This window comes from Ambystoma mexicanum, chromosome 1p (genome assembly GCF_040938575.1).
Source record: "Ambystoma mexicanum isolate Mex_15411 chromosome 1p, UKY_AmexF1_1, whole genome shotgun sequence".
In the NCBI taxonomy this organism is placed as follows: Eukaryota; Metazoa; Chordata; class Amphibia; order Caudata; family Ambystomatidae; genus Ambystoma; species Ambystoma mexicanum.
In genome coordinates, this window is record NC_090921.1 from 961563261 (window position 1) to 961584884 (window position 21624).

Consider the following 21624-nt stretch of genomic DNA (forward strand, 5'->3'; position numbering starts at 1 on the left):
TAGAGCATTCTGCGAGTTGTAGCCTTGCTTATCTTCCAGTGAACTTATTGGCCTGATGCACCGTATACAATGGCAAGTGTCTCAGTGACATTACATGGTGTTAACTGGTCATGACTTCCGAGGGAGCCACTATTCAAAACACACCCATAGACACATATGAATCGAATAAAGCACGGAAGCAAAAACAACAGCTCTCATATAGTAAACAAGAAACACAGGCAGGTTGACATAGTCCCATTCCTATACTTGTGCCTTTGAATGCATGCCAGACGCATTAAGCTGCAGCTGCGCACATGTTTAATGGGGAACGCCTCCATTGTAGCTTTAAAGATTGCAAACGAGCATCCGGAACCTTCCCAGCATCATAAGGAAGCAAATAAGCATGTGCACTGTGGGCAGTCTGGGGTTAACCAGAAAGGGGAATTCTGATGCGAGGCAACCAATAAGGCGGGCTGAGCAGCGCAACTGACGCTGGCGGAGGTCCTGCTCTCAGGCAGCCATCCCGTGGCAGGCAGAAGAGGCAGGCGCCCTGCAGACGGCGGCTCGGCAGGTAAGCCTCGCGGGCACCGTTTAGTTTACTAACGTCCAACAGGTGTGAGGACGCGCAGGTGGATGTTGCTAGGATGTGCCGTTGTTCTGCTGTGAGGAATTTGGTGTATTTGTGTTCAGTTCAAGAGGCAGAGGGAAAGTGAAAGAGACTTTCACAGCAACAAAAAAAAAACTTAGATCACCCAATACTTTCAGCATTTCAGTTGTTTTCTTGTACAAGATTAATTCGCTATGAATTGTCTGATTTAATTGGGTTACCCACATGAACTTCCCTGTATTGAAAACGGCATGTAAAGGGAAATACTGTTGATGTAGTTTAAAGTGAATTCGGTTTCCAGTGCGCAGTTACAAAACCGGGTAGTGTTTGCTCACGGGGTTGCGCATGTTTTTGTTTTTACGTTGTCATATTTCTCTTCATCAATAATGCGAGGCGTATTGTTTACTGTCAGGGTTACTAAACCAATATGAATTGAATGAAAACTGCCCAGGGGCTTATACTTTCTAGAGTAATTTTAAATAATGATACGTCTGTTCATTGTATAGCACTTGCTGCCTCAGTGTTGCACCTTTGCATGTCTGTACACTGAATGTGTTGCATGTTCCCAACTCACTCCTGCTCATTTTAGGATGAAAGGCAGGCTTTGCTGCTTCAGAATCCCGCCGAGCACCAGAAGGTTATGGGCCAATTCTGGGCTAGTCTGAGCCATCGGGCAATTTTAATACCAAGTCTGGGCAAAACTATACGGACATACACTGAAACGCCTAAAAAGCAGTGCCGGATTATAGTAGGCCCTGGTCCTATGGGCCCCATTTCTTTTAAGGGCCCCGCCATAACAGATCAATATAAAGTGGGGCAGAAAATTAAAAACATATTAGGAGATCATTTGCGAGGGGGGGCTGGCATTTCGACTGCCTAGGGGCCTCTGGAGAGTTGGATATGGCACTGCCAAAAAGTGGTAATATTGGACTAATGCATTTTTTCAAACTTTATCAGTTGGCTAGATCAAATGTTTTGGGGGGTTTGGGGAAAGAATAGTATGACTAGAGCGTGGAGTGTCTGATTTCTGGATCAGTTTGGTTAGGTAGCGGTAGGGACTAGGGTTGCTAGAGCAGTTGAGGTATGCTCTAATTGAGGGTTAAGTGCAGGGAGAGCTCAAACATTTAAATAGGTTTTGTTTGAGGAACAAGTAGAACATTAAAACAGGATCAGTGCTGGCAATGGATCAGATTTTCTCAAATCCCGGATCCAACAAAAAATGTTTTGGGATCCAGAAGAATGAATTTGCCCTTGAATTGGTCTAGTGTGCTTGGATGGCTTTAAATGGCGCTGAAGGCAGGATTCGAACCCATGTTGTTTGGATCAGCGGCAAAACACTTACCCACAAGACCACTTGATCACGATGACTGTGAAATTGCTTGTTAGGATTGTGCTTCGGAGGGAATGCATTTAAATACAGCTTTTTAGGTTAAAAAGATGTGCACCTTTTATACGTTGCCAGCAATGTTATAGGACACACTGCTCTCTTGTGTTACTTTCCAGGTGTTTATGATAAAGCCTCCCAGTTTAAAAGTAGTTTTTTTTTTACATTTACGTCTGTATTTATTTTCTCTTCATGTTATCTACATTTATCCATATGTATTGTATTGCGATCACCACAGTCATATGTTGCCATTTATGGTGCCCTCTATCTAACTTCGCACCGAAGAATTGTCACCACTTTTGCAGAACAGAAACCTGGGCAATGGAAGCTGCCGGTGACTTAGGGGTCATGCTAGTCATAAGCTCTATTAATAGGTTTACCGGCAGGGGTGGAGAAGTTGTCAGAGCAACGGGGAAATCATTGCAACGCTGCAGAAGCCTCTGTGACCTTTTGAGACAATGAGAGTTAAACCAGCTTTCAGAGTCTGGCCGACCTCTTTGCTATGGACGGTCCTCAGCTCACAGGCATGTGTTACTGGCTGCTCATATTTCTTCTTCGTTATATATTTCCATCTTTCTTTGTTGTGGGGAGCAATTGTCATCCACACTGGTCTCCATTGCTTCTGATTTCATCTGCTGAATTCCTTTGCCATCAATTCACAGCACATGGCCTAGAAACATATTGCTTAAGCACACTACATGGGCGACCTTTACGCATCCATGTGGCGAGGCCTCACGGCCTTGCAGTACAGTAGCCCCAGGGCCCCCATAGAGTGACACGCACACATGTATTCCGTCCAGGCTCTGCCTGCGCATTGATGCGCATGCGCGGGACTGCCCTATTTATTCCTTGCGGGCGTAGCGTGAACACGTCAGCACATCCCTCCTTTTTCATAACAGTGAAAATATAACAACAGGCTGAACATGTTCTTACTGCAAATACTTAACATGAGCATCACTTAACTTCAAAACTTCACACTCTAATAGTCTGGGCCTTATTGCAGTTCAATGTTAACAACACCATATTCATCAAGCACATAGTCCTTCAGGCGTGACGGGGAACCACACCTTCATCCTTAGTCGCGACTTGGTTTTGGCTGATGCCTGTGATGTGCCAGAGCTATGACTTGGCCACATGCGCCGATGGTACAACTATTTTCTGGCCCCTCAACAGCAGCCCTGACTCAGTGAAGGACAACTAATTTCTCACCTTCCATAGCTGCTCTAGCGCAACCTTAGCCTCTTGTGTGCGCTTGTCCAACCCCATCAGGGCCCACTTCCAGTTTGCTTTGCCCTTAGCTTCCCGGAGCAAGCAAAAACATTTGTCACCAGTGGAGTGGTCTGCCATCTCATGCACTGACAAGGACTTTGGTATGTTGGACTCCACCACCATTTTGACAAACTCCTCAACATCCATGTCTCTGTTCTCCACTTCAGATTTCTCAGGGTGTCTGGACAGATAGTCTGCGGCGTTGTTTGCTCCCGGTCGATACACCAAAGAGACATCATATGCTACGAGAGCTAGCATCCACCGCTCGATGCGTGCTTGGGCTTTGGTGATGACCCCGCCAAGATTGGCAACAACGGCTTATGATTGTTCACCACCATCACCGGCCTCCGCAGTATATAAAGTCGGAAATGTGTGCAACTCCGGAGCACCGCTAGGGCCTCCCGCTCTATTTGGGAGTATCATTTTTCTGTGTCTGTCAGCGCCCTGGCAGTACATCGCCTTTTGAATTCCCAGTCCAAACGGGCTTGCATCGACTAGGTTCTCTGACACCATGGCCGGGTTGAAGAATATCATGGTGCTCTCAGCCGTCAGGGCCGACTTCATCTCTGCGAATGAATTCTGTGTTCAAGTGGGCCCCATTACCATGCACACTCCGTCTTGGTTAGGTTTCGTAAGGGGCTCTGACAGCGTTGCTAGGTTCTGGATGAAGCTGCGCAGTATGTCACCATACCGAGGAAGCTTCTCACTTCTGTGAATGATTCTGGTGGCATGGCTTCCTTGATGTCCTTAACCTTCTTGGGGTCCGATGACACTACCCCTTGATGAAATACAAAACCAAAGAACTTAATCTTCTCCTTGAAAAACTCAAATTTTTCCTTGTGAAGAGTTAGTCCCAGCGACTGGATCCCCTCTAACGTTTTCTCTAGTCTCTCCATGTGCTCAGTTTCAGATTCAGCAAGCACCAAAATGTCATCAATGATGTTAATCACTCTGGCCAGGTCAGCCAGCACCCCCGCACAATGTTTTGGAATATTTCTGCGGCCGACGATACACCAAAGCTAAGCCACTTGTATCTAAACAAGTCCCTGTGAGTCGTAAATGTCGTGGTGTATCGCGACTCGGGGTGCAGGACCACCTGATGATAGCCCGCTCTCAGGTCCAACTTGGAGAAGAAACTTGCCTCTTATAACTCTGCAATTTTGTCATCCAGGGTGGGCGTGAGGTGACGTTCTTGCTTAATGGCCTTGTTGGGAAGGCGCATGTCCACACAAATCCGGACTGAATCCGGCTGTTTTGGTTTCTGGGCCACCTCGATTGGTAACACCCATGGGGTTGGCTCCTCCACCGTCTCCATGATGTCCATTTACACTAGATGTTCTATCTCCTTGTCTCCTTGGTCCCTGAGATTGAATGGGACCCTCCTGTTTTTGAGTGCCATGGGGCAGATGGATTCATCAATATGCAACTTGACGTGATCATCTTTCAATTTACCTACGCCGACAAACGCTTCTTCAAATTTTTACAGCAACTCGTGGATATCCTCCACATAGACCCTATCTGTGAAGCTGACAATCTTCAGGGCCTCGGCTGCAGCACAACTAAGGGTCCTTGCTGATGTCGGTAACGAGGAATCGCACTTTGATGGTGTGGGGCCCATGCCCCACTCTCGATACAAAGGCTCCCTTCAGTGGGAGCGGTTGTTTGCTGCAAAAAGTGAAAATCCTTACTTTTACCTGTGCTAGGGGCGGAGAACCTGGCAGTCCCTCATAGTGTTCCACAGACATTACACTCACGGCAGTGTCTATCAAAACGGGGATCTAGCATCCATCCACCGATACTGCACCGATACTGCACATCTCGGCTGTCTCTTCCTCTTACTTTTCAAGTCACTGAGGCTGAAGATGGAAAACATCAGTGCAAGGAACATATATAAATCAGGGGCTGCAGACACACATGTTTCAGACATTTGTATTACACCAGTAGCACACTTAACCGATGGAATTCAGTCATTATCTCTCAGTAGACATGTTAGAAATAATACTGACAAGACACAGTTTGATGTTACTGCTTGATAAAGATAACCCATCAAGATCCCAGGGGTGTGTGTTTTCATCAGTGAGGGTCAGGTTCTGGGCGGAAATTGCCATAGGAATTAGTATGACTATGGGAAGTCAATGGGTGGGTAAATAACCAATGAACACCTACAAGCTGTGTGTCCCTCCTCACATGCAATCTCTCGTCTATAAATTGAAACTAATGCATTGGTTTCGGCTTAGAGGTAGCGCTGAAGCGCTGCTTAGTAGCTGAAACTACAAACAGGCAGTGAACTTGCCTTCTCTTAGTTTTTTACATTTGTATCATTTTGTGTCTCATACAAAATGAATCTGTCTGTCTTCACTCATTGAAGCCTCTCTTCAACGCAACCCTTGCTACTTTGAACCCATTATGATGATGACTGCTTGATCGGAACAGATAATTCTGCAGCCCCTGTGGAACGGGCCCCCCACTTTCCGGAACTGAATGCATTTTTCCAGGGGGCCTCGAACTTTCTGTTACACCACTAGATGATTAATTAAGCAATAATCAACAGTTCCACAGGCTAGAACGGGTGATAATGGTCCGGGACCCAAGTTAAAGGCCTGAGCACAGCTTTTAGATGGTTACCAGTCAATTGGTCGACGGGACAACTGGTCGACACCATTTGGTCGAATTCTTTTTTTTTTTTTTACCCCTTTTTTGGTTTTTTTTGGGGGGGTCCCCCCCCAACCCCCTTTTTTTCCCCCCCACACGAAAACCCACAAAACACATATATAAATAAAAAAAAAAAATTCGACCATTTGGCATTCGACCAAATGGTGTCGACCAGTTGTCCCGTCGACCAAATGTTGTCGACCAATTGACCGGACACCCTTTTAGATTATTGCTATTAGCCCCCATGTTTCCAATCCCGGATTGCTAAGAGCATTGTATTTTTATTCAGAGAATGGGACGGTGCGGTTCATTGAATCAAAATACTTTCTTGAGATGGCCACTGTGGATCAGGAAGGCGGGCCTCCGTATGGAGCCCCTCTTCCATTTCCATGACGGCCATGGAGTGCCAGCTGCAGTGTGGAGCCACCGCTGAAGAAATTAGTTAAGTGGGCCTTGGGGTGGGAGGGATGGAAAATTTTAAAGGAAAGGGTGGGTGGGGGAAGATGGCGGAATGAGGGAAGCAGCCATCAGGTTCCATGGGATTCGGGCTTGGATCGGTAGATTCAGCTCGCAATTCAAGGAACCTGATTGGTTTTTCCCCCTACCCTGGGTGCTAATGATGCTTATGGATTAGCAGTGCAGCATCAAGGATAAGTCTCACAGCCCTATTCTGGATATGCTGGAGGGTATGTAGAGAGGAAAAGGGTAGATTATAGAAGCGCCTAGAGACTACCAGAGCTCTAGAGACATTGAGCTTCTGGGGGAAAGTGAGGAAAGGGAGCATTCTTTTGAGGAGGTACAGCTGAAACTGGGCTTTGTTGGCAATGTCCTGGATGTGAGGGAGGGAGGAAAGGGAGGAGTCGAAGATGACTCTTGGGTTTCTGGCTTCAGATGAAGGAGAATGGAGAGAGCCCATAGAGGGTGGCCAGAGTGAAGTGAAGAAAGAGGGAGCAGGAGCCCCAATGGAAAGGATCTGGTGTTAAGGCAGAGATCATTGGAGGCACACCAGGACTGGATGGCAGATAGGCTGTCAGGAATGATGGAGGAAGTAAGGAGAGGATCGGAAGAAAGTTTGAAGAAGAGGTCTATGTCATCTGCATAACACTGGAAGTAAGGGGAGAAAGTGGAAATTAGGTGTGCAAGCGGAGCAAGATAGATGTTAAAGAACCAGGATTGTAGCCCTGCGTAACGCCACAGCTGGAGATAGATGTAGGAGAGGAGAAAGTGCCCAGGATAACCTGGGTTGGACAGTTAGTGAGGAAGGAGGTCAGCCAGTCCAGTGCATGCTTCGAGATACCAAGCATATCGTGGAGCCGTTTTATGAGGATGGAGTTGTTTACTGTATCAAATTTAGGGGAGATATGAAGTAGAATGAGAGCAGCTGGAGAGTTAGAGCCAAGGAATGCAAGCAGTTCTTCACCAGTGTTCAGGAGAGCAGTTTCTTTGGATGCTTGGAATCCAGATTGGTGGTCGTGTAGGCAACCAAAAAGCTCAGTATGCTGGGCCAGTTGGGGGTAGACCAGCTTCTGCAAGAACTTCCCACGGAAGGGAGTGATCGAGATGGGGTGGTAGTTAGCCGGACATGAGGAGTCGGTGGAAGGGTTTTTCAGAAGGGGCGCACAAGAGAGTATTTGAGGGAAGAGGGGAATGACCCAGTAGCAAGAGAATGATTGCAGAAATTTGCAAGTGCAAGGGCAATGGAGCCGATACTGTCCTTAATAGTTCTGAGAAAGAACATGGGGAGACCTGTTTGGAGGAGAGCTTCATAGAGCGGACAAATCTAGTGACCTCGTCGGATGTGATAGGAGAGAAGGAGGAGAGAAAGGCAGAGGGAGGATAGGAGGCTTTAGATGGCAAGGGAATTAGAGCAGGGGAGGGGGAGAAGGAAGAGAGAGTGCTCAGGATGTCCTGACATTTTTCTGTGAAGTCAGTGGCCAATGCATTGCAGAGGGTCTGAGAGGGAAGAGGCGAGGTGGAGACTGCTGAAGGGTTGGCTAGTTCCTTGCAGATTTAAATGAGTTCAGCCGTGTTATTGGAAGCACCAGAGATGCATTCCTGGATGTGGGCCCTTTTCCCCAAACGGATGGAAAGTCGGTATTGTCTTTGGAGAAGGCGACATGCCAGTTTGTCAGAGGGTGAGCCTGAGGTTTGCCACCTCTGTTCCGCAGCTCTGCACTTGTGTTTCAGGGCTGCAAGTTCAGTGTTGTACCAGGTGTTATGCCTGGTGGCATGTTTCAGGCGGATCCTCATGACTGGGGCAAGAATGTTGAGTGTTAGTGATGGCAAGATGGAGGTTGCTGAGAGCGGAGTCAGAGGTAAAGTCTGCAGTTGGGGGAGAGGGTTGGGGTGAAGGTGGATGCAAAGGCAGCAGCTGACACTCGTTTCATTGGGGCGAATGTCCGTGAACAAGGTTGGCAGAGCTGGGGGAGGTGCGGTCAGGTGGCAGCGAGGACCCATGTGCAAGGAGAGGTGGGAGTGCTCTGACCAAGAGAGTGGGGTGGTACGTGAGGGGGAGAACAAAAGATGAGTGTCAATCAAGGCATCGAGTGTGTCCAGCTGAATGGGTAGGACCAGAGGAGAGAATGAAGAGTGAGAGCGTGGTGCAGAGGTCACGGAAGAGAGTAGACGCTTTGAATTATAAGTCAAGATGGATGTTGAAGTCACCCAGGAGAAGGAGTTTAGAGGTGGATGTGAGGGGAGGAGAAATCAGCCCATTCTGAGAGGAACAGGGTGATCTAGCCAGGTGGCCTGTAGATGGTGGCAATGGTCAGGGAGGAAGTGGGAGAGATGACCAGCTTGCAGACCAGGCTCTCGAAGGAGGTGTATGGCTGGGTGGGAGGGAAGAAGGGACCCACTTAGGGAAGATCAGGGCAACCCCAGCACGGTTAGTCATCAGGGAGAATGGAGTCAAGAAGTGATTGAGCTGGCCTTGAACCATGTCTCGGTGGGATCGAGGATATCTAGGTCATGGTCTTCAAGGAGGAGGAAGATGTCTAAAGAGTGTGTGTTAGCAGAGCGAGCAATAAGCATGGCTATAGGCAGCCGGTCACTGCCTTTGAAGGTTTTCCGATAAGGGGTACACCAGTCGGAGGAGGGGGGCAGAGAGAGAGAAGAAGGAGTAGCAGGTGTAGGAAGGAAGTTGATGAGAGACAGCAAGCACCGGTCAAAGATGAGGGGGTTGGGTTGAGGACCCGGAGCCATGATAGTGCCATTGCGATAGACATTAATGACACACCTGGATGATGAGAAGCCTGCCAAGAGTACTTCCCATCTAGTGCCACCATTAATGGGTGAAGATGTGTGAGGAGAGAGAGTAGAGATAAGATAAGGAGTCCAAAGATCAGAGAGGTTGACAGAAAAGAGGATATCAGTGACAATCTATCTAGAAGTTGCGCTGACTTAGGTGTCTGCAATGGGTAGACCAGGGTTGATGTTTAGATGTCTTTTTAAACTTTTTCCTTCCAGACTTCGTGAGAGAGAGACAGGACAGGTGATAGTATAGCAGTTAGAATAGATAGGGGAGATGGTGAGTGCCATAGGGGTGGTGGATAGCTAAGGATAGAAGCTAGAGGGACTGTACAGCACCAATAAACTCACCACGTGGCCTAGTAGTTAAAAGCGAGAAAACAGATGCAATAGAAACACTTGAACCCCAAGAATGATGGTGTATTGTTATTAAATACACACCGGTATTCAAATTTCACCAAAAGCACAGAAATGCAATTCACAATGGGGGTGAAGAGTTGTCACAAACACACAGGATTCGAATTTGACCATATGCACAGAAATGCAATGCACAATGGGGGTGAAGAGTTGTTACAAGCACACCTGGATTCGAATTACACCAAAGCACATACATGCATTAAGGAGAGGGGAATAGTAAGGCAATGAAAATACAGAATAATATAGGCACACCTAGGTTCAACAGCTGTGTGAGTCAGAAAGAAGACCTAACAGAGTTCAGTACATCACTCACATCTACCTTTGGTGGATGAAAGCTCCAGAGGCACATGTTCGGGGGCCATGAGTGCCTGACAAAAAACACAAATCCGGATTGCAGCGCTGCAAAGATTTTCTTTAGAGCTTCATCAGGCACAATTTTGGTAATAATATACAATGCAGACCGCTCAGCTCTATAGTCGCAAAAGGAGCACTGCCCCACAAACAAAGCCCTCTTAGCCTGCTTGGGTAACTATTTGGGGCATGAGTGTTTGCCCCAAGCGTGACCTGGAATGTGCAGGAAAGTGCTGGGAACAAGGTGTCTGGCCATTGGCCCTACTAAGCTTGAACTGGCACAAAAAGGTGGCATCCTTGTCTTCATACATCCTTTGCTGAGGACGGTATGAGAAACTGTTGATAAAGCCCAAAATGGGCATGGCCGAAGCATCCAGAGCGCTGTTGTCTGTCTGCAAGGAACAGAAAGCAAGGTCACATGACATGCACATCGCTCCTACTGCTTTTGCTGGTGATGATAATTGGCCCTAGGCAGCCAGAGCAGTGTTAAAAAAGCACAAGTTGGGTGGGGCCAAGTATGACAGAGTGCTGGTGGTGGTTGTAAAGGAGGTGGAAGCAAGGTCATATGACCTGCACCTCGCTTCTGCTGCTGCCGGTGGTGGTAAGTTGCCCTAGGCCACCTGAGCAGCATTGAGACCTCAGAAAAGGTGGATTACATTCTAAAGTTAGCATCTAGGTTTAGTTCCTCATCTGTCAAGACTTCAGGTGCAGTGCAGGAATTTTGTTTCTTAAAGCTGTGAACACCCAGATGTTGAGTAAGGAAAATGATGTGCAACCCTATCTTTCAACATTTCATTCCCAATCCAAGTGGCAACAATTTCTCAGAAACCGATCTGGGAAGAATTTGGATATTAGCAAAGTCCTGTTATGGAAACCTGGCATAAACCTATCTAATGGATGGTGGCATTGAGCTGGGTAGGGCATAGGGAAAAGGTAATTGAACGGAAAAGGTATAGCAATTCAAATGAAAATAAAGGAGCTTACGGTATGGATTTGCATTGTCCGACGGGCATGAAGGGCGCCTAGGACTTGTTTTGTTATCATTCTTGTGCTGGGGAATGTGTGCTAAATGGATTGATGGAGGCCTGCAGCAATGTGTATTTCATGGTTGCATTATAGGGGCATATGTTGTGTATGAATTGTGAGGTGCTGATGAATGTTGTAAACTTGCAGGGACTGGTAATTAAGGCTCTTCATTACCAAGAAGTCCAATAACGTGGAAACAGGAGAAGAATGTTGGAAAGAAGGTTGAGAGTCATTACCAAGAAGTCCAATAACGTGGAAACAGGAGAAGAATGTTGGAAAGAAGGTTGAGAGACAGTGGCACGCCTCTGAGGAGAAGATAATGTGGAAATGTTTGGTTTGCTTTATTGTAATGCAGGAGGAATTTGGCATCAGGCTATATCTTTTAAAAGTTATATTTAATCGATGCTATTTTACGCAGGATTTTTACTTGTTCACAGTTGCAGGGCCCATACAATGTTGAGATTGATATTTATATGTGCATTAACATCTACACCAGGACTACTATGAAAACATTGTCCTCGAATGTAAAGTGGAACATTAGATTGATGAGCATGCCAAAAAGTGAGCCCTCGCCCCGCTTCAACTATGCAAATGCCCTCGCAATAGAACCTCTGGTTTGCCGAGCCATTTACTCTATGGAGTTGGTAGGGATTCTGTATGTTCTACCGTCTCACATAAAATATTGCTCTGTCGATAAAAGTGACTGTACATTGATCATTCTGATAGGAATTTTTGAATCTCCCAAGGTGGCCAGCTTATTCAATGTTGAGGGATCTTCAGGGTCATAGTACAAAACATCTGTACAGCCACAGGTTGCAGACCCCTGCCAAAAGAGATTATGGCCTGGTTTTGGATATAAAAGGATATTTTCTAAATTACTAAGGGTTTAAGGCTCTGTGACATAATCGTGAAGTAAACGTTCCCTAGAGATGTATATACTAGGCAATATTAATTGAGTGTAACACGTTAAATGTATACAATTGTGCTGAACGTTAAACAATTTTATGTTTATATAGTGTGCTATAGTGTACATACACTTTCCACACAACACATGATAAAAATAATTTAATCTGAAATTCCAATTCCTCATATACATTCAAAAATACAAAATACAAAAATGCAAAAAATACAGCTTCACCTGGGCGGAAACCCTTTATAGGAATGATTTAAGTAAATAACCAGAACGGCTACTCAGGGGCTTTTATTACACAACAGGTTTGCCAGAGTTTCTTATGACCCATTGCTGACATTTTATAAACAGAAAGTGGTCCCAACCATGAAGTATGGAGTAGAAAGAAAAAACATTTTGTCGAATTTGGACTGGAACAAATTGGAGGGTACATTTTGGAAGACGGTTTTAGGCATTGCAGGGCGAACTACAATTCAGATCATAGGCCATGAGTTGGGGCTGCTTTCTTTGTCTGTAATGGTAACATGGAAGTATTTATCTCTTTTTTAGGAGGATGGTGTTGGCGCTATCAAATTCTATCTTGTCCCTGTTAAGACCTTTAATAAAGGTTCAACAAGCAGGGTTGATGTCAGTTTGGAAGGCCAAATGTCTCACCTGGTTAAATGCAGCAAGCATATAATTGGAAACATTAATGTGGAGATCAGACAATGTAAAACTGAAACTTTGGAGATTTGACTGCTGCACGACAATCGAAGAATGTCGGAAATATAAGATCTTTCAGAATTATGCTTATTAGTGCAGAGAGCTGAACTCTTTACCGAATTACCTAGCCGCTTCCCATGTCCAAGAATTAGACGTTTTTTTTAAAGGTTGCTTAAACCTGTGGTTAACAAGAGAGATAGGTGGGACGAGAGGAAAACAAACAGTAGAAGCAAAGCTATGTTGCTTTTGTGCAATGGGGATAGAAACATTAAGACATTTATTTACAACTTGCCCAAACTTGTTTGGCCTAAGGCAATTATACTCGAAAAAGTACTTTGAAAAATGTAAGTATGCAACTGAAGAAAAGATCTAGGCGAGGACTTTTAGTGGGGAACTGGTTTTAGCAGCGATTAGATTCTTGCAAGAGATAGACATGGGAAATATCTAAAGCTAAATTAAATTGTAGTACGATTTTTTATTAGTTTAACCTTGATCTGGGGTTGAAGGGTTTGTTTTAAATGAATGTTATCTGTGTTTTTATTCAATGTGTATTACATTGTAGTATTGTTAAATTGTTGAAAGGGTGAGAACTCAGCCAAAACAATTAAAATAAAATACAAAGAACGAGTACATTTAGACCATCTTATCATTATCATCATAACAGTTCCTCCACATAACAAATGCAGCTGGATCAAAGTGCAAGTGCATAAGTCACATCTTTTTTTTAATGTTTTTTTTATTTGGTTAGTTCAATTCATTGAACCTTTCAAATTTTACAAAAGAAAATAAAATCATCAGCAAATTTAACATATTCTAGACCAATTAACACCAATATGTCTTTACAAAAGATAAATTAAGTGCACTTAAATACATTTTAGCATTGCCTTAAAACAAGAAAACATCAAATCTGTACTTGCCACAGCATATATACACTGAAATTTCATTCATTTTAACGCTCTATATATCTTAATGGGATTGCTTATTCAATCATCTTCAGATTTAAACAATTCATTCAGAAATTGAACAGTAGCAATTTGTACAGACAAGTTAGAAGTCGAGAAAAGCCATTTCCAAGCATCAGACAGATTCATAGGAATTAATGAAGAAGTGACTTTGGTTAAGTATTTCTTTCGCAAGTCACCAAGGTTCGGACATTCTATAAGACAGTGTTTCAAGGTTTCTTTCTGGGATTGTACCCTACACCATCTACAGAAGTTTTGATTCTCTGGAATTAGTTTTCTCCTTGCCAGTACTGACCTAGCGTGCCATATGTTACATCTAAAGCGCAAGTATTGGTTGCGCATGTACGGTGACGGATATTTCTGCAAATAACCAGCCAAGGTTCCTAATTTTTTGTGGCCGAATGCAGTTATATCAAAATCTTTCATTCGGGCGCACTCCTCAATAGTAACAATCCAGTTCATTTGAAATAACTTCAACTTTGCTCTATCAGGATTATGTAACAGTATTTCTAATGAGATGTTAGAATCTGCAAGAATATTTAGTGTATTCTGAATCCATCTCGTGGAAAAGGAGTTGTTTGTGGTTGCCAGATAAGATGCTAATATTCCAACTACATTAGTAGAATCGAGATTTAACAGGCATTTCCTAAATAATGTGCATCTTTTCCATTGGTCTTGTGAGTGCAGAGATGTTAAAGGCATACTCTAGTAAAAAATGTTATTGTCCCTATGGGTAGGCCATGTTTTTTTAAGGCTAAGTGGCTCGATTTTAGAAAACTTTCCTATGGACCTTACCCGAGTTTTCGTCCATTAAACGCACGCGAAAACAAGCACCTGGGAGCTGCCATTTTCTGAAAATCCTATCTTTTCCCCGATCGCCCTGGCTCACCTGCTTTTGCGGCACTAAATCAATTCCCCCGCCCCTGAGCCTGTCATCAGCAGAATCGTACCGCCCATTTCCCAACGCCAAAGCACGTCTCGTGTCAACATTCGCTTCGCTTCAGCTAATGACGTGTCGCCATGGAAATGGCAGGACGCCTCTTTCCTCAATAAGTATAAACAGACCGTTTCACAACACACAGCAGCAGGTTTTCGATTCCATTCCTCTCTCTGTGTTACTTTGAGTATTCTGTGACTCGTTTCAGTGCTCTGGTCAGCTACCTTCGCCGCTTGTAGCCCGTGTGAACACCTGTACCATCTCAGTAAATTATTTTACTCTGTTTACCACACAATGGCTACAATAATGCCCTACATGTACGAGCCTGAGTATACCGAGGAGGAACTACTGGAAAGGGAAGCACGTGAAAACGATGGGGATTCGGACGGCAGTTGGGAGGACGATTCAACAGATGAAGAGCCTGGGCCTAGTCGCATGGACGGCGTCTCCACCTGGTGCACATGCAATCGGTGCGAGCCAATGCCAACCGAGGACGAGAACTGCTGCTGCCGAGAAAACTCGGGATGCCTGGCCTACATTTCGGAAGGCGAGCCACGACCGAAATGCATCACCGAGCTGCCAGACTTCAGGGCAGCCTGCCTCACACGGGCCGTGTTGAGAATCTTGATGGTGCTTATGCACGAACTTCGAGCAACTGTTTGTCCTCGTAATCCGAGTAACGAGTAAGTATACTCTGCTCGTCATGCCACTCCTATTTCATGTTCTTCTACTATATCCAAAATTACATCTACATATCATTGTAACGCATGTAAGGCGTTGAATAGTGTGCATTGTCTAGATAGCATTTGTCCGTGTAAAATGCCATTAGTTACAAGAATTGTCATTGACAACAAACGTTTATTAAACTTATCTGGGTCATTTAAAAACAGTTTGTTTCATTCCTTTTCACAGGTGGTACAGGCTGGTGGACTATCGTTCCTATACATGGTGGCTTCACGGGAGGCTTGGACACCGCGTTCGAAGAGTGATACCCGCCTGTGCCGTTCGTGCCATTAGAGAAACGTTCCCGAGTGACAGCGGTCAGTACAGGGGATTTTCTCTCACTGTGCTGCAACCTGACTTGTATAATCTTTAATGTCTTGTATTTTTGTGTCATGAAAATAAGATACAAAATAAAACACCACATTTATTTTAACAACGTTTGTCTCGATTTTTTAAATGAATCACATATATCTATACTATCAATTACCATTGGATTATACAGACCTTCGGGTCTTGGGCCACTATAATACACTGGTTGAAGTGTGGGTCTGTGCTCACAAGAATCTGCGGTATGTGGCATTTGTTATTGATAAGCAACGATATACTATCATTCATATAAAGGCGATATACTGTATATTGATATAAAAGCGGTTCGCGCCGGTGGATGCTCGCTGGCATGGGGGGGGGCTGTCCGGGGCACGAAAGGCCAAGGTCCCAAACAACATGTACACTTCAAAAGGTGTCCCACGCCAAGGGGCCATCGGTCACATGGCCTCCCCAGACCCCGTGTCTCCAGCCAGGCCTCCCCTTGAAGCAGGCCGCCCCCCTGCAATCCACATAAGTGTGTCTCCATTCAGCAGTCTTCCTGTGCCTTATCTGCACGCCCCAGGCCCATCCATCCCACCCCCCTGTATCAAAGGCGGTTCGCGCTGGTGGATGCTCGCTGGCATGGGGGGGGCTGTCCGGGGCGCGAAAGGCCAAGGTGCCAAACAACATGTTCACTTCAAAAGGTGTCCCACGTCAAGGGGCCATCGGTCACATGGCCTCCCCAGACCCCGTGTCTCCAGCCAGGCCTCCCCTTGAAGCAGGCCGCCCCCCTGCAATCCACATAAGTGTGTCTCCATTCAGCAGTCTTCCTGTGCCTTATCTGCACGCCCCAGGCCCATCCATCCCACCCCCCTGTATCAAAGGCGGTTCGTGCTGGTGGATGCTCGCTGGCATGCGGGGGGCTGTCCGGGGCGCGAAAGGCCAAGGTGCCAAACAACATGTTCACTTCAAAAGGTGTCCCACGTCAAGGGGCCATCGGTCACATGGCCTCCCCAGACCCCGTGTCTCCAGCCAGGCCTCCCCTTGAAGCAGGCCGCCCCCCTGCAATCCACATAAGTGTGTCTCCATTCAGCAGTCTTCCTGTGCCTTATCTGCACGCCCCAGGCCCATCCATCCCACCCCCCTGTATCAAAGGCGGTTCGTGCTGGTGGATGCTCGCTGGCATGCGGGGGGCTGTCCGGGGCGCGAAAGGCCAAGGTGCCAAACAACATGTTCACTTCAAAAGGTGTCCCACGTCAAGGGGCCATCGGTCACATGGCCTCCCCAGACCCCGTGTCTCCAGCCAGGCCTCCCCTTGAAGCAGGCCGCCCCCCTAAAACCACGACATACATACGTCATTCATTCACAAACACACCCCTGTTCCAAATACTTTATAAACCACTTGATATGTCTCATGAGAACATCTTTGTGCTTTGCAAGTCAACTCCTCAACGTGTTACCTGGCAACCACTGAGATCTATGCTAATCTGGTCGTCGTCGTGCTATCCGTGAACTTCTGTGACCGCTTAGAGCAAACCCATCAGTGTCCTACCTGTGGCCACCCACCTATTCTCCTGCAACATACTGCTCTGCTTGCTGAATCCGACTGTTTGTTGGTCAAGGTAAGGCCATGTATCCTAGTCATATTTCGCAGATTTTTAAATTTCTATCTATTTGCGAGTTGAGTACACAATAGTGCTAGGTTCATTGGTCTCATTGCTATTGACTAGAGTTTCCATTGCTATGCTATCAATAGATCTATTTATTTTCATCTGTGTCTATTGTCATCGAATTGCATCCTTCGGGGATCCAGTCTATGATGTAAGCATGTTTCCTTCTCGTGCAATACAGAACATCCAAGGGATGAGTCACATGTTCCGATTTTAGTCACATCATTTATACATTTCTGCAATTTATGCAAATACTAAGCTGCACATAATGAACTGGTACAGTTCCTGCGACCAAAACAAACCTTGCATTGATCATTGTATGATTCATTTACTTTTGTATCAAATCTTTATTCTTGAAGATGGTATAATAATGTCGATATTTACTTTTCAGATTTATCAACAATGCCTGCCTGTTCGATTAGCGGTTGCCCTTCGAAGACCCATGCGAAATCCGAAGGAACTACAATGCATGTATTCCCGAAAACTGTCGATCGAATAAGAGAATGGGTCAGACATTGCGGATATCCACTGGATGATCTGGAAAGTAGAGTCCAACAAGTCTTAGAGGACAAGAGGGGCGATCGATACCGCATCTGCAGCCGGCACTTTTCCTTGGACATGTACACAACTTCTTGGGTAACAAAGAAGAATAAACGGCGAACTACACGGAAATTGCTCGAAAACGCTATTCCCACTCTATTCGTCCACATTCCGCCACCGGTGAGTCAAGTGTCCGGATTTAGCTTTCGGCCTTGCAGTAGTGTGTAGCCGAATGGATTAATTGATATTGTAAGTGTTCTATCCCTTGTAATAATTTCGATATTGATAGGAGTGTATAGTTTTTTGAATAATGACATTTATCAATATATTATTTTTCGATTTCATAACCCACAAACGCAATGTATATATATATGGGGACAGGGAACTGTGCTGTATTGAGCATTTTTCAAGTATTCTGTCGGCTTACATGGCTATTTTCAATATTGGCATTTCATTATCAATCATTAATTGACCTTTACAACTTCTTGACTATCCCTTGAATCTGAAGCAAGAACATTCTACATCCTTGACGTGGTCGCAGTTATCAACCACTTCTAGCGCGTATCAGGTAATCTTATTAGGCTAATCCGCTACATACTTGTTTTATGCATGTCAAGTAATAGTTTTATTCTATCGTGTAATTATTTTACTGAATGTTTGGTTAGTGCTTCCAATTGATATACACCTTAGTTATCGTCCACTGGTGTTTGTTTTCAGTTATAATTAGTGTTAACCATACTAATGCAAGTACTGTCTTTCAGGGAGATGCTGAAGCGTCCGCCACATCTCCAACATTTCTAGATGTTTTTCAACATCAGGAGGTATGGATACTGACAGCTCCATCGAGCATCATCATCAGAGCTGGAATTCTTGTCGTTTGATTGTTCTACACAATGTTTCATTCGTGGTTAGCCGTTGATATGTACCTGTGCTGTCGACCCCAGGTGTATGTTATGTTTTCACAATTGTAATCCTCACTAATGCAAGTACTATGTTTCAGGCAGTCGATGGAGCGTCAACCCCTACACTTGATGCAGAGCCTGACATTCAAGTATACGAATCGGCGCAACAGCTTTCGGAAGTGCGCACTACATTTGCAACATCCATAGATATTCTTCAGCAGCACGAGGGATGGATACTGACAGCTCCATCATGCGTGATCATATAACGTGATTCCATTTGCTATACTTTCTTCCCTATAAACGCAAGTGCTGTGTTTCAGGGAGACGACGGAGCTTCCACCCCAATCACAACATCTCATTGAGATGATGCAGATGTAAAGGAATCGTTGAAATAAGTCGATGAAATGTGATCATATTTGGATTTTCCTTGATTCTTTTGGACAATGCATCATTTGCGGTTATCTCTTTATATGTACCTGTGCGTTCGACCCCAAGTGTGTGTTATGTTTCCAATATTGAAAACCATACTAATCCAAGTACTGTGTTTCAGGGAGACGACAGAGCTTCCACCTCAATCACAACATCTCATTGAGATGATGCAGATGTAAAGGAATCGTTGAAATAAGTCGATGAAATGTGATCATATTTGGATTTTCCTTGATTCTTTTGGACAATGCATCTTTCGCGGTTATCTCTTTATATGTACCTGTGCGTTCGACCCCAAGTGTGTGTTATGTTTCCAATATTGAAAACCATACTAATCCAAGTACTGTGTTTCAGGGAGACGACAGAGCTTCCACCCCAATCACAACACCTCATTGAGATGATGCAGATGTAAAGGAATCGTTGAAATAAGTCGATGAAATGTGATCATATTTGGATTTTCCTTGATTCTTTTGGACAATGCATCTTTCGCGGTTATCTCTTTATATGTACCTGTGCGTTCGACCCCAAGTGTGTGTTATGTTTCCAATATTGAAAACCATACTAATCCAAGTACTGTGTTTCAGGGAGACAACGGAGCTTCCACCCCAATCACAACATCTCATTGAGATGATGCAGATGTAAAGGAATCGTTGAAATAAGTCGATGAAATGTGATCATATTTGGATTTTCCTTGATTCTTTTGGACAATGCATCATTTGCGGTTATCTCTTTATATGTACCTGTGCCGTCGACCCCAAGTGTGTGTTATGTTTCCAATATTGAAAAGCATACTAATGCAAGTATTGTGTTTCAGAGAGATGCGGATGCCTCCTCTCCAATACAACCATTCATGGCTGTCCATGCAGAGCCGGAGGTATGGATACTGACAGTTCCATCGAAATAGATCATCACTGGTCGAATACTTGTCGTTTGATTGTTGCACACAATGTTTAAATCGTATTTGGCTATTGAGATGTACCTGTGTGTTCCTCCTCACGTGTTTTATGCTAACAATATTTTGATACATAGTAATGAAAGTACTATGTGTCAGGGAGACGATGGAGCCTCATTCCTTGCTGTCTATGCGGATACAGAAAATATACCCGTTGCAGCGCAAGAGGAAGGGAGGACATGCGGAAACGAATCGGAGCTACAGTGTGCAGATGTTGAAGGTCGAGTCAAAAAAGTTGCAAAGAAAAAAAAACAAAAAAAGGTTAGTTACAAACAGTTAATAACTTTAAAAAACTTTTTGTGGTGGGGACTATTTTATGTTTTTTTCTAGTCAATTCTACTACACTCCATCTTGTGTTTAAACTGAACATCCCTTTTCCAATCTCTCCTCCAGTTACCCGTGGGCATCAGAACTATACACACACAGACATTGAAGCGAATAAGAGATGTGGCTTGCCAGACCATGTACACTATGGAGGAACTATTAATTGAGGCGAGGCGTGTTCAGGCTCGAGATGCTCATGTCCAATGGCCAGAACATGAATTAGCTCTGTTTGGAGACTACAGCAAAGTTGCATTGGACCATAGCTACTGTGCGACCGGACCACTACAAGAAGATGTTATTGAATGTATTGGAGATAGCTCTGAAGTAGTTGCAGATCAATTTACACAATCTACACCAGCCAAAAAAATGCCACCAAAAAATATGTCGACATTGTTGTGTTCTCCCATCAATGTTGAATTAGCAGATGTTGAAATGAGAGAGAATGAACCAGCTGCAGCATCCATAGACGCAACAATACTTGATAGCAGCGATATTACTTTCCAATGTGTTGACATCTCCACAGCGTCAAAAGCTGAAACAACGTTGACGCAGGATGACAGTCCAATGAAAGAGAGCAAATACATTGTATTCGACAGTTGCTTGATGGAAATTATAAGTATGCTGAAATGTGTGCATTCCGTTAGAGGGAAAATATGTGGGAAGCCATTGATTAATGTGACTCGTAAAATGAAAGGCACAAACGTCAAAATAAAAGCCGCCTGTAGATTAAATCATAGGTTCTCATGGTCTGCACAACCGATGCTGGGGAAACTGCCAGCAGGCAATCTACTGTGTGCAGCTGCATCACTTTTTAGTGGCTCCAGTTTTAGAAAGTTAGAGGCTTTTTTTCAGTTTATGGGACTCCATTTCATTTCTAGTGCGCTGTACTACACATACCAACGTGATTATCTGTTTCCGGCCATTAGTGATGCTTGGAGAATTGAACAATTGACTCTAGCAAGTACATTCGAAGGCAAACGATTCAGGCTAGCCGGCGATGGACAGTGCGATAGCCCTGGCTTTTCTGCCAAGTACTGCACCTACCACTTTCAGGACATGGATAGTAAGAAAATTGTGAGTTCGGAGGTCGTGCAGGTAACACAATGTACATCCTCAGTGGCCATGGAGAAACTAGGATTTATAAAATCAGTGGAACATCTACAATCGAGGGGGATGGACATCCTATCGAGGCTCATAGCCACGGATAGACACGTTTCAATTGCCAAGACAATGAGAGAGCAGTTCCCACATATTAAACATCAATTTGACGTATGGCATCTTGCTAAATCAATCAATAAGAAAATCTCGGCTGCAGGAAAAAAAAAAGGTTTTGAAAGTA

General features: G+C 44.7%; 1 protein-coding gene across 3 annotated transcripts in view; it reads left to right on the plus strand.

Moving 5' to 3' along the window:
• Positions 1 to 439: 439 nt before the first annotated feature.
• The window catches only part of LOC138582350 (receptor-interacting serine/threonine-protein kinase 2-like), a 252063-nt gene continuing 230878 nt past the window's right edge, over positions 440 to 21624 (plus strand). The window contains exon 1 of one of the 3 annotated variants that reach the window (XM_069653614.1): positions 440 to 550. The gene's annotated coding sequence lies outside the window, so the exon portion shown is untranslated. The remainder of the gene's footprint in view (positions 551 to 21624) is intronic. The other 2 variants (XM_069653596.1, XM_069653605.1) reach the window with 2 other exon arrangements.